Source organism: Euprymna scolopes, chromosome 38 (assembly GCF_053919585.1).
Source record: "Euprymna scolopes isolate OS-2025 chromosome 38, ASM5391958v1, whole genome shotgun sequence".
NCBI classification, from domain to species: Eukaryota; Metazoa; Mollusca; class Cephalopoda; order Sepiida; family Sepiolidae; genus Euprymna; species Euprymna scolopes.
Genome location: NC_136519.1, coordinates 20,932,138 through 20,946,432, shown reverse-complemented (window position 1 = coordinate 20,946,432; position 14,295 = coordinate 20,932,138). Strand labels below are relative to the sequence as shown.

The window sequence follows — 14,295 nt, the reverse complement described above, 5'->3', positions numbered from 1 at the left end:
ATTATTAAGAATCCTCTTATTAATAATCTTATTATTAATAATCTTATTATTAATAACCTTATTATTAATAACCTTATTATTTATAATCATATTATTAATCATATTATTAATAATCGTATTATTAACAACCTTATTCTTAATAATAATTAGTTTTTAAACTAAATCTTATTATAAATAATCTTATTATAAATAATTTTATTATTAATAATCTTATTATCTATAATCTCATTATTAATAATCATATTATTAATAATTTTATTAATAATAATCTTATTATTAATAATCTTATTATTAATAATCTCATTATTAATAATCTTAGTATTAATTATCTTATTAATAATAATTTTATTATTTATAATCTTATTATTAATATTCTTATTTATAATAGCCTTATTAATATTAATCTTATTATTAACAATCTTATTATTAATAATCTTATGAATAATAATCTAATTTTTAATAATCTTATTATTTATAATCTTATTATTAATAATCTTATTATTAATAATCTTAATTATGATTATCTTATTATTAATAATCTTATTAAAAATGATCTTATTATAGTAATCTTATTATTAATAATCTAATTATTAATAATCTTGTTACTAATAATATTATTATTAATAATCTCATTAATAATCATCTTATTGTTAATAATACTATTTATAGTAATCTTATTATAAATAATATTTTATTAATAATCTTATAATTAATAATCTTATTATTAATAATCTTATTATTAATAATAGTTCGTTTTAGAAATGAATCTTATTATTAATAATCTTATTATTAATAATCTTATTTTTAATAATCTTATTAAAAATAACCTTATTATTAATGATCTTGTTATTAATAATCTTGTTATTAATAATCTTATTATAAATAATCTTATTATTAATTTTTTTTTAAATCTTGTTATTAGTAATCTTATTATTAATAATCTTTTTATTAATAATAATTAGTTTTAAAAATAAATCGTCTTATTTATAATCTTATTATAAATAATCTTATTATTAATAATCTTATTAATAATAATCTTATTAGTAATAATATTATCATTAATAATCTTATTATTAATGATTTTATTATTAAAAATCTTATTATAAATACTCTTATTATTAATAATCTTATTAATAAAATATTAATAATAATCTAATTATTAATAATCTTATTATTAATAATCTCATTATTAATAATAATTGGTTTTTAAAATAAATCTTATTATTAATAATCTTATGTTTTATAATCTTATTATTAACATTCTTATTAATAAAAATCTTATTATGAATAATATTATTATTAAGAATCCTCTTATTAATAATCTTATTATTAATAATCTTATTTATAATAGACTTATTATAAAAAACCTTATTATTAATAATCTTATTATTACTCATATTATTAATAATCGTATTATGAATAATTTTATAATTAATAATCTTATTATTAATAATAATTTGTTTTTAAAATAAATCTTAATAATAATAATCTTATTATTAATAATCACATTATTAATGATCGTATTAATAATAATCTTATTATTAATAATATTATTATTAATTATCTTATTATTAATAATATTATTTTTAATTATCTTATTATTAATAATAATAAGTTTTTAAAATAAATCTTATTAATAATAATCTTATTATTAATAATCTTATTATTAATAATCTTATTATTAATAAAAATTAGGTTTTAAAATAAATCTTATTATTAATAATCTTATTATTAATAATCATATTATTAATAATAATTACTCTTAAAAATAAATCTTATTATTAATAATATGTTATATTCCTAAATACTTAGGAAATAAAGACAAACGTGAGTTACACCGAGTGGTATGTGTAATGGGGTTTATTTATAATACAGAAACGTAAGGCTGCTCGCCTAAGGTAAATAGAAGTACATAGTAACAAGTATGGGGAAGAAAGTCTGATAATCAACACGTAAGACTATCCGTCTTACTGCGACTGCTTGTCTGCCGCTGTCTCCCGCTGTCTGCCAAACAGTCCAATATATATGTACAGTTTGTAACCGGTGTATAGCCAGTTATGTTCCTTCACAACACCTCCCCCTGAAGCTGAAATCTTCCTGATTTTAGCTTAAATACCTCTTCCTTTTAGGGTCAGGGCTTAATCTCCTGGTAACTTTTCTCTTTCTTGCGCTTTTCCTTCTGGTCAGCGTTACCCGGGGTAAAGGTTTCTGTCCAGCCCGTATGGTCGGTTCAGGCGAAATATTCATTGTTTGCGGTACACACGCTGGTTTTGGTATATCAAAAATATCGCACAATGTTTCCATTGGTGTCTCTTCCAGATTTGGAGACAGTCTGGGACGTATTTGATTTCTGTGTCTTTTGCAGACAAAACTTAATCCTTGGATGGTATAGACCATGCTCCCAATCCTTTTTTTGATAATACCTTCAACCCACTGATTTCGTCCATTTTGAAAATTTTTGAAATATACATTTTCACCTGGGGAGAAGCACTTGGTATTAAGGTTTTCTTTTTTGAAAACTTTCTTTTTCTCTGGTAGCAGCCTATCGAAGACAGATCTTATCTTTCTTGCAAACATTAGCTCAGCCGGGGAAGAATTGACATTATTATTAGGATTTGGTGTCACCCTGTAAATTGCTAAAAATGTTTGAATACATTGTTCGTCTGTGTCCGTAGTAAGATTTTTCTTAAGTGCCCTTTTAAACGTATCTACAAATTTTTCGGCCAACCCATTCGATCGTGGATGGTACACAGGTGTTGTCATATGTAGAATATTTAGTGAGTCACAGAATTCTTTGAATTCATGAGCAGTAAATGCTGTTCCATTATCGCTCACTAAGGTTTTTGGCACTCCAAAACGGCTAAAAATTTCATTAAGCGCACTCACAGTGTTTTTTGCTGTTGGATGTCTAAACTTAAATATTTCTGGCCATTTTGAAAAAGAATCTACAATAATCAAGTAAAAATAACCATTTATAGGTCCCGCATAATCAATATGCAGACGTGACCAGGGTAGGTCCGTCTTTGGCCATGGCGTCGTTTTTACTGGAGGATCTCGAGCTGCTAATTGACATCCTCTGCATGTCTTAACACATTTTTCAACTTCCTTGTCCATACCAGGCCAGTACACATATCCTCTCATAAGGGATTTCATTCTCGAAATGCCCGGATGACCTGTATGAAATTCCTTCAGAATTTTCCTCTGTAACGTTAGTGGAATTACGATCCTCTCACCATACATGAGCACATCTTCACAGATGGAAAAAGGCGTTGTTTGATCTACCTTTTTATTTTTTTTTTATCCATCCCAATTGATTTTTCATTTTCTTAATGAAAATGTCATTTACTGCCTCTTTTTTTATTTTTTCGAAAGTTACCGGAAGTTCACGTATCATATTACACATTGAACTTGTACATTCACTTTCGTCTTTAAGCGCAGCAATTACCGTTTCTTCGAAACTTTCGCTTCTTTTAGGGATCAACCGTGATAATGCATCTGCGTGTCCTAACTTTTTTGAGGATACATGTTCCATTTTAAACTGATAGTTTAAGAGGGTTACAGACCATCGCTGTAATCGATTCGCAGTATGTGTGGGAATGCCTTTCTTTGATCCAAATATGGTAAGTAGGGGTTTATGGTCGGTTTGCAAAATAAAAGATCGTCCATGGAGAAATCGATTGTACTTTGTAATTCCAAATATTATCGACAGCGCCTCTTTTTCAATTTGGCTGTAATTTTTCTCCGCTGCAACCAACGTTCTTGAAGCATGGGCGATAGCTTTTGTCCTACCATCCTCATACTTGTGAAGTAATACAGCGCCAACACCGTAATCACTGGCGTCCGTTGCTAGTATTAGTTCCTTTTCTGGATTGAAATGTGCCAATGCTAAGTCTGACAGTAGACATCTTTTGATATTTTGGAAAGCAGATTCACATTCCTTATTCCAGTTCCATTTAACACCCTTTTTCAGTAACTCGTTAAGAGGAGCTCTTAAATTATGTATGTTAGGGATGTAAATTGCATAGTATTGAACTAATCCCAAAAACGATTTTAATTTTGTCACTGAATCTGGAGCAGGCATCTTTTCAATTGCTTCAGTCCTTTGTGGATCCGGTCTACGACCCTCTTTGTCGATTATTTGACCTAGATATTTAATTTTTTTCATAAAAAAATCGCATTTTTCTGGGCTCAATTTAAAACCAAATTCCTGTATTCTTTTGAATACTTCTTTTACATGCTTCTTATGATCTTGCAAATTTTCACTTTTAATTAGGATATCGTCAAGGTAGGCCATTGAAAATTCCAACCCTGCCAGCATCGTGTCCATAATTTGCTGGAAAATAGCAGGAGCAACCTTTAATCCAAAAGGAAGCCTCTTTAGCTTAAAAATGCCCTTATGAGTATTTATGCCTAAGTATTTGGAGCATTCATCGCTGATCTTAATTTGCAAGTAAGCATCTGAGAGGTCTATCTTAGAAAAAATTTTTCCTCCGTTAAGCTTAGAGAACAGATCTTCTGCGGACGGAAGGGGATAATTATGGTCCAATAGACAGTCATTTAAACCCGTTGAAAAATCTCCACAGACCCTTATTCTGTTATTTTTTTTCTTCACATACACGGTTGGACTTGCCCAATCTGTGTGGTTAACTTTTTCAATGACTTCCAGTTGTTGAAGTCTATCCAACTCTTTTTCGATTGCGTCCATCGCTGAAAAAGGCACATTCCTTTTAGGTTTGAATACTGGAGTGGCATTTTTCTTTAATTCAAATTTTGCCTCTGTCTTAATACAGAGTCCTAGTCCTTCGGCAAAAACATTGGGAAATTCAGTTTTCAAATCCTTCAGGAAGTCTTCCCTTTGGTTTGCTTTTTCTGCAGTTAAAACGTTACAAAACGAATTTATGGGTTTCTCCCATAAATTAAACAGGACAATCCAATCTACCCCAAACAGGCATGTATTCTTTCCTGGTACGACGTACACTTTGGATTTATGAGTCTGGTTAGCGAATGTCACTTTGCATTTTAATTCTCCCTTGAACTCTAATCTTTTGCCGCACACACTTCTCGCCGTCTTTCTGGTTTTCGTTAATTCAGGTCGACCTATCCTTTTCCATATATCTTCATTTATAATACTAATATCTGCACCGCTATCCAGAAGCAATGTAACCAGATGTCCATTTATCCGAACATCAACATATTTCCGTCTTTCGCAGCTTTTTTCTTTATTCATGCGAAGCGTATTTACATTATCGGTCCCTTGTCTTTTCTTCTGGGCACAGTATGTTCCCTTGTGACCTCTGAGACCACATTCATAACATATTTTGTTCCTAAACCAGCAGGTCTTATTGTTGTGTCTTAAACTACCACAACATTTACACTTTAGCTTTGGGTCTTTGTATCCTTTAAGGATCCTGTGTTCTTGGAACCTGGACTTTCTTGTGGTCCCTTGCCTTTTTACTTGCTGCACCTTAAAAATATTTTTCTCTTCAATGCGAGTGTTGTCTTTCTTTATGTTAATCAGACGTTGACACTCTTCAGTGACTTTTTGCAATGTTATGTTAGGATCCGCCTCCATAATTGTTAGGATCCGTGAACGTATATCTTTGTCCCTTGGTGCTGTGAGACCTTGTACAAAGATTAAACATTTAAATTGGTCTGCGGAAATTTCATTCAATTTAAATGATTCGCATAAACAGTTCACAGTGCAAGCATATTCTAGATAGTCTTCAGCTTCTGCCTTCTGAATGTTCAAACATTTGTATCTAGAGTGAAATAGGCTATCCCTTTTATCAAATATTTTCGACAAGGTACTAATTGTTTCCTCGAACGAAACCTCCTCCGGTTTTTTTGGTAGAATTAGATTTGCATACTTGGTGTTTTCATCAGTACCCAGTTTTTGTAGTAGCAGGGTAACCTTTTCCTCATCGGTCCAGTCTAAACATCTTTTCGTAAAAATTGTTTCGTATCTTCTGTAGTATGCAGGGAAAGTAACACCAGTATCCGGGGAGTAACGAAATTCCGTTAGTGAATTTGAAATACCCTCGGCAGAAAAATTAGTCTTCTTCCCGGTCGACGTTAGAATTAGCTTTTCTAAATTCTTTTGCTGTGTCGACATTTGTCGTTGTAGTATGTTTGCTTGTTCTTGTTGTGCCTCTAAAGTTTTTTGTGTTCTTTCTTGTTGTTGTTGCAGCTGTTGCTGTAGCTGTTGTTGTTGAATTTGTTGTTGTTGTTGTTGTTGCGCTAAAAATTGTTGAGTCATTTTTGTCTGTTCCTGGATGCTAAGGGCTAGAGCCTTAGTTAACTCTGCTAATTGTTCCATGTTAGCTTCTAGTACAAAAATGTCTTTTCGAATTCTACACAATAATTCCAAAGAAAAATCGTAAATTTACGTATATCGTAAATTAGTAGCAATATGCAGACACAACACGTTTCAACAAAGTTCATCCATAGTAATTCAACAGGCTTTGTAAAATAATTCTTTTTTTTTTTTTTTTTTTTTTTTTTCAACAACGTAAGTTCATACACAAAATATTTCTTACTTCCCACGACAAATAGTTCCAATTATTTATATAAAGGCAATAACAAACAATTAATTTTCCAAAAAAAAAAAAAATATATGGCTGCCGTTCCCACGTGGCATAAAATGGTACAATAGTCGTTGTATTTATATTTTTTCTTTCGAAACTCGTAATCCTTTAGTGTAGTTTCGAATTCAACTTGCGACCATTTTTTTTTTTTTTTTTTTTTTTTACTTGTCAAAATAAATATAAATTCCACTTTACCTTGAACATGTTTCTATAATTTCTTGTGAGTTCTTTACGAAGAAAAATCCGTACTTTTCGCTACTTTAGGTAGGAAAAATTTTTAAATTCATTGACGCACGTGGTCAAAAATCCTTGTGTAGTTTGTTTTTTTCGTAAAACAAAAAATCCTTGCATTGTACACAGTCCTTGGTACGGTAATTTATCTCTGTTAAGAGAAAGAACATCCTTTCGTCGCCATTGTTATATTCCTAAATACTTAGGAAATAAAGACAAACGTGAGTTACACCGAGTGGTATGTGTAATGGGGTTTATTTATAATACAGAAACGTAAGGCTGCTCGCCTAAGGTAAATAGAAGTACATAGTAACAAGTATGGGGAAGAAAGTCTGATAATCAACACGTAAGACTATCCGTCTTACTGCGACTGCTTGTCTGCCGCTGTCTCCCGCTGTCTGCCAAACAGTCCAATATATATATACAGTTTGTAACCGGTGTATAGCCAGTTATGTTCCTTCACAACATAATATTATTATTAATAATCTTATAATTAATAATCTTATTATTATTATCTTATTATTAATAATATTATTAATAATAATCTTATTATTAATAATCTTATTATTAATAAACTTATTATTTATAATCCTACTATTAATAATGTTATTATTAATAATCTTATTATTAATAATGTTATTATTAATAATCTTATTATTAATAATAATTAGTTTTTAGAATAAATCTCATTATTAACAATCTTATGATTAATAATCTTATTATTAATAATAACTTGATTTTAAAAAAATCTCATTATAAATAATCTTATTATTAATAATCTTATTAGTAATAATCTTATTATTATTAATCTCATTATAAATAATCTTATTATTAATTATGGTTTTATTTATAATGTTATAAATAATAATCTCATTATTTATAATCGTATTATGAATAATCTTATTATTAATAATTTTATTAATAATAATCTTATAATTAATAATAATTAGTTTTTAAAACAAATCTTATTATTCATAATCTTATTAGTAGTAATCCTGTTCTTAATAATAATAAGTTTTTTAAAAATCTTATAATAAATAATCTTATTATTAATAATCTTATTATTACTAATCTTATTATTACTAATCTTATTATTACTAATATTATTATTACTTATCTTATTATTGATAATCTTATTAATAATAATCTTTTTATTAATAATCTTATAATTTATAATCTTATTAATAATAATCTTATTATATATAATCTTCTCATTAATAATCTTATTATAATAATCTTATTATTAATAATATGATTATTACTTATCTTATCATTAATAATCATATTATTTTTAATCTTATTATTAATAATCTTATTATTGATAAACTTATTATTAATAATCTTATTATTCATAATCTGATGATTTATAATCTTATTATTAGTAATCTTATAAATAATAATCTTATTATTAATAATCTTATTATTAATAGTCTTATAATTTATAATAATTAGTTTTTAAAATAAATCTTATTATTAATAATCTTAATAATAATAATAATCTTATTAATAATAATCTTATTATTAATAATCTTATTATTAACAATGTTGTTAACAATAATCTCATTATTAATAATCGTAATATTAATAATCTTATCATTAATAATCTTATTAATAAGAATCTTATAATTAATAATAATTAATTTTTAAAACAAATCTTATTATTACTAATCTTATTATTAGTAATCCTGCTTTTAATAATAATTGGTTTTTAAAATAAATCTTATAATAAATAATCTTATTATTAATAATCTTATTATTACGTATCTTATTATTAATAATCTTATTAATAATTATCTTTTTATTAATAATCTTATTATTAATAATAAGATTATTAATAATAATCTTATTATTAATAATCTTCTTAATAATATTAATAATGTTATTATTAATAATCTTATTATTAATAATCTTATATATAATAGTCTTATTTTTAATAATCCTGTTATTAATAATCTTTTTATTAATAATCTTATTATAGATAATCTTATTATTAATAATCTTATTATTCATAATCTTATTAATGATAATTAGTTTTTAAAATAAATCTTAATAATAATAATCTTAATAATAATACTCTTAATAATAATTATCTTATTAATAATAATCTTATTGTTAATAATCTTAATAATAATAATCTTATTAATAATAATCTTATTATTAATAATCTTAATAATAATAATCTTATTTATAATAATCTTATTATTAATAATCTTAATAATAATAATCTTATTAATAATAATCTTATTATTAATAATCTTAATAATAATAATCTTATTAATAATAATCTTATTATTAATTATCTTAATAATAATAATCTTATTAATAGTAATCTTATTATTAATAATCTTAATAATAATAATCTCATTAATAATAATCTTAATATTAATTATCTTAATAATAATAATAATCTTATTAATAATAATCTTATTATTAATAATCTCAATAATAATAATCTTATTAATAATAATCTTAATATTAATAATCTTATTTAAAATAAAAAAGATGTAGTGCAAATTACAAAAAAAAAAACAATGCATTTTTTCCATTCGAAAGCAAATCTGCCATTTTAATATCTTATTATTGTAAGGAAGACAGATTTGTTTTTGCCCTTCGAAAATTTACAACAATCTGGAACCATTTTAATGTTGAATAAAAAGGAAATAGTATTTAGATTTAAAATATGGAAATGTATCTAAAATTTTATTTAATTAAATGAATCTCTACAGATAAATGTAGACTATAATGAATTGGTGACTACTGGAAGGTATTTGTAGCTTCTTCTCGCTGCACTGCAGTGGGTCTCTGACTAGAGTAGGCAGTCAAGTGATTTGATTAAAAAATAGGTGATTTAACCAATTCAGATAGCAATAAGTGTTGAAAGTGTGGAATATTTGAGTATCCTAATTTAATCTCTGCCGACGCTGGATCTCCTTGCTAGTATATATATATATATATATATATATATATATATATATATATATATATATATATATATATATATATATATATGTGTGTGTGTGTGTGTGTGTGTGTGTGTTTTAATTTTTTTATTACCGTTTTATCTGTTTGGTTACATATTTTTCGGATGCTTATATATATATATATATATATATACATATATATATATGTATATATACAGAGTGTCCACAAAGTCTTACTACATTATGTAGCCAGACTTTGTGGGCACCGTGTAGATTATGTAGTCAGACTTGTTCCTTGCTAATAGAGTCAGATGGTTCTGTGGTCAGGATCGAATATCCCAACCAGCTGTAATCATAACTCCCTGCATTGATAGATTCCTGAAAGGATTGAACATTAATGTTCATAGGTATTAAACAATTATCATAGTAATAATTTTATATATATATATATATATATATATTTATATATATATATATACATATATATATATATATATATATATATATATATATATAACTTCTTCATTTACTTACATAAAATTATAAGCCTGACGACTCCTATAGTGGATAAAACACAGAATATTCAGTGTAGCTTAATCGCCATATATATTTTATAAATTACTATATATATATATATATATATATATATAGGGTTCCCACAAAGTCATGCTACATAATGTAGTCAGACTTTGTGGACACCTTGTATATATATATATATATATATATATATATATATATATATATATATATATATATATATATATATATATATATATCAGCAGCAAAAGTTTTTCAATCATTCAGAGACAAGATACAGCAGCATGTCCAAAGATACACTGACTGAACTTAAAACAAATTTAAACAAATTTCCTTATGGAACTTAATACCTAACATTCGCCTTACTTACGAAAAAGTGCTAGTTTTATTTTGGTGTCTTCAACCCCCCCCCTCCCATTTTTGATGATGAGGAGATGATGTTCCAAGATAAAAACTTTGTCAATTATTGTCAATAATTATTGTCAATTTTAATTAAAATGAACATCGTTTTCCGAAACGATCATACACTCACGTTTATTTTGTTTCTTTCTTCTTTTGAAACTGATTGATGATTCAAAATTGTTAATTTTTTACTCATTATATATATATATATATATATATATATATATATATATATATATATATATATATATATATATATATATAATGATTTTTTTCTAGAAATTTTATAACCGTCACCATAGAGTTTTCTGCATCATCCCATGATATTGCTTCATAAGAGTGTTCTAGATTATTTGCATTAGGATCAAGAGAATGGGAGCTGTCGCTATTTTCATCACCATTACTGCCTTCAGGATATTGATCAGTAGTTTCCTCATCTTGTTGCACCTACATTTCAACATCATTTGCATTAATTGATTTAAGAACAGCGTGGTTGGTCGGTAACCGTTTGGTTTCAAGAATTTTTTCTAGACCAGATGTATTCTCTGAATCTTTCAGTTCAGAAGCCTTTGGCGCTGGGCATAATTTACCCCATGCTTTTATTAATGTGCTTGCTTGAACTTGATTCCATGCACTTGCGAGAGAAAATATGGCATCTTTGATAGTAACATGGCGCTGAAAATCGCTTATACTCACGGTACCATTTATCATATTCATTATGAAATCATTTTTGTAGAAACATTTTAAGTTCCAAATAATCCCTTGATCCATAGGTTGGATGAGAGAAGTCACATTAGGTGGTAAGTAGCACACAAAAATATTCCGCAAAATGACACTAGTTCTGACTCAAGAGGATGTGCTCTACAATTATCTAACAGAAGCAAGCACTTTGAATCAGGTTTACCTAATTCAAGAAAACGCCTCTGGACAACTGGCACAAATAATTGCAAAAAACATTTTTTAAACAACTGTTGATTTATCCATCCATTTCGTGAAGAATAATAGGATACTGGCAAAGGCGAAACTCCTTTCAATACTCGGGGACACTTTGATTTGCTGATGACAAGAAGCTTAAGTTTATGAGTTCCAGAAGCATTAGCGCATACAATCACTGTTAGTCTTTCTTTATTTAATTTGAATCCTTTTATTTTCTGCTCCTCGGATCCGGCTAATGTTTTTGTAGGTAAGCACTTCCAATTTACGCCACTTTCATCAGCGTTGTAAACATCCTCTTGTGTTAAACCATAATCGGCAACTATCGTCTTGAATTTGTCACAATAATTTGATGCTGCGTGTGTATCAGCAGACCGCTGTTCGCCTGACATTGTTAATTGTCTTATACCATGTCTACTCTTAAAGCCCCTAAGCCAGCCTTCACTGAATTTCATATCTTCTGCGATATTCAACTCTTCCTTAAGAAATTTTGCTTTAGCAATTAACATGAGCCCAGATATTGCTACACCCTCATTCCGTTTTGCTACAAACCACTCATGCAATATTCGATCGAACTCAACTTGCTTTGGTCTGCAAAAAGTCCTTCTTTTGGCATCTCTTTTATTTGAAGAGAAATGAGCAGCCTTCAATATTTCCTCCTTTTTCTTTTTGATGTAAAACAGTGTACTTCTTCCAATCTTATAATCTCTCAATATAACGCTATTTTCAACTCCAGCATCTAATTTTTCTATAATTTGACATTTTTCCAGTAAAGTCACGTGTTTTCTTTTAGAGCTGCAAGCCATTGTGATGAGTTGTTTTACACTATTTTAAATATAGCAATCTGGAAAGAAAAACTACAGTTAGTGTAAATTAATTATCAATAGCTAATCTACATTAATTACATAGTACCAATATTAACATTTCTGCGCAATATCTGACTAAACCATGTAAACAGTTTTACTGCATCTCTGTATCAAATATGCTAATACAATTTCAATGATGAGAAAGTTCAAGTTTAGAGAAAGTCCAGGTTTAGAAGAAGTCTAAATGAGAGGAAGTCCAAATGAGAGGAAGTCCAACTTTAGAGGAAGTTCAAATTTCAAGTCGATCAGGAATCTCATCAACTAATTTCACAAAAAAAAAACTTTTGCGGAATGGTAGTCATAACTTCACATTTTCACCTTTCAAATTCTTCTAAATTTCTTGGTTTGGTTGAGTAGATTTCCTCTTTCAGCCAACCCCAGAGAAAAAGTCTCAGGGCACTCAGTCAGAACTTCTGACCGGCCATTCATGCGAACCGTGACGGCCTACTCATCTTCCAGGGAATCGGGCATTCTTCCATTCACGAACAACATTAGCAAAGTGTGAAAAAGCTCAATCTTGCATAAAAATCAAATCTTTAATATTGTCCCAAGAACAAATAATTAGTCAAATTTCACCATTGTGACATATCCTTTTTTGCTATTATTGTTTGATGTGGAACACTATGAAGACCTTTATCTACCTTTATCTACATCCCGGATGAAGACAAAACGTTCGACGCTACTTTCAGAAGGTATGAAGACCTGTTCAACGTCGATTTCAAAGACTGGTATGACGGAAAAATGTTTGACTACTTTAGCGAAAGTTAGGAACTACGGAACAAAGCAGATTCGTAGATTATATCATACCTACAAAGAAAACACGGTTTTGGAGTTTGCAGAAACCGTGAAATTATTATCATAAATTTTAGCCACAATACGTTATTGTTTCACAATAGGTGGAAATGTTCTAATTTGGCTAAGCTGGACGATGAAAATTATTTAGCATTGTATGAAATAATAGATGGTTTAATATCTGTATTAATTTATTCCTCTTTAATAATATGTGTGTTATGTATACAGCAACTAAATTATCGTTATCATTATGCACACTTTAAAGGTCATAACACCTTATTTGCTGGTCTTTCTTCCTGCTCCCACATAAAACATGGTTATCCTGTAATTCAAATTTATTTTACCCTTAAAAATACTAAACTAACTAACTAACTAACTAACTTACTAACTAACTAACTAACTAAGGAAAGCGAGCCATTTATTTAACTGGACCTTCGCTCAAAACCACTGAGCTGTGGATAGGCAGAAAGAGGAAGAGAGAGATCGAAATCGCCAATTAGTTGTATCTTGTCGACCGATCTCATTATAATCTACGCTCTTCCAGCTTGCTATTACCCTCTCTGGTTTTATTTGAGCGATGTGATGTCTTATACAATTTTAGTACATTCCACAGCCTATATAGTTTTCACATCAGGTACAGCAAGTTGACCTCTGCTAACCTTTCTAGTTTTTCCACATTTCCTGTTATTCTTAAATACTTGGAGTATGCACTTTGTGACTAAATTCGGCATGATCGTATTCGATACGATGCTATTTATGTGAATGCTGAATTAGAAATCAACCAGATAAAAGTAGACCAAAATACTGATAAATTTTATAAGCACAATTCAATTTTTAAAATATCATTAGAAAGGATCATTGGATAGTTAGTTAACCTGCTTAAAAAAATTCCCATTTACTGTCTATAAATACATAAACCTCCCAGACTGAGAGAATTTTGTCCTGCAATTAAAGCTTAAATCAGCATTTATTTAACAGGATCTTTACTCCAAATAACTGAACAGTAAGTGAGGAAACATAGAATGAAAT

The 14,295-nt window shown here is 27.8% G+C and overlaps 1 protein-coding gene across 1 annotated transcript in view; it reads left to right on the top strand.

Annotated features, from left to right (window-relative positions):
• LOC145263032 (uncharacterized) overlaps nt 1-14,295 on the top strand; it is a 376,016-nt gene that overhangs the window by 31,917 nt on the left and 329,804 nt on the right. The gene's annotated exons all lie outside the window — the stretch shown is intronic.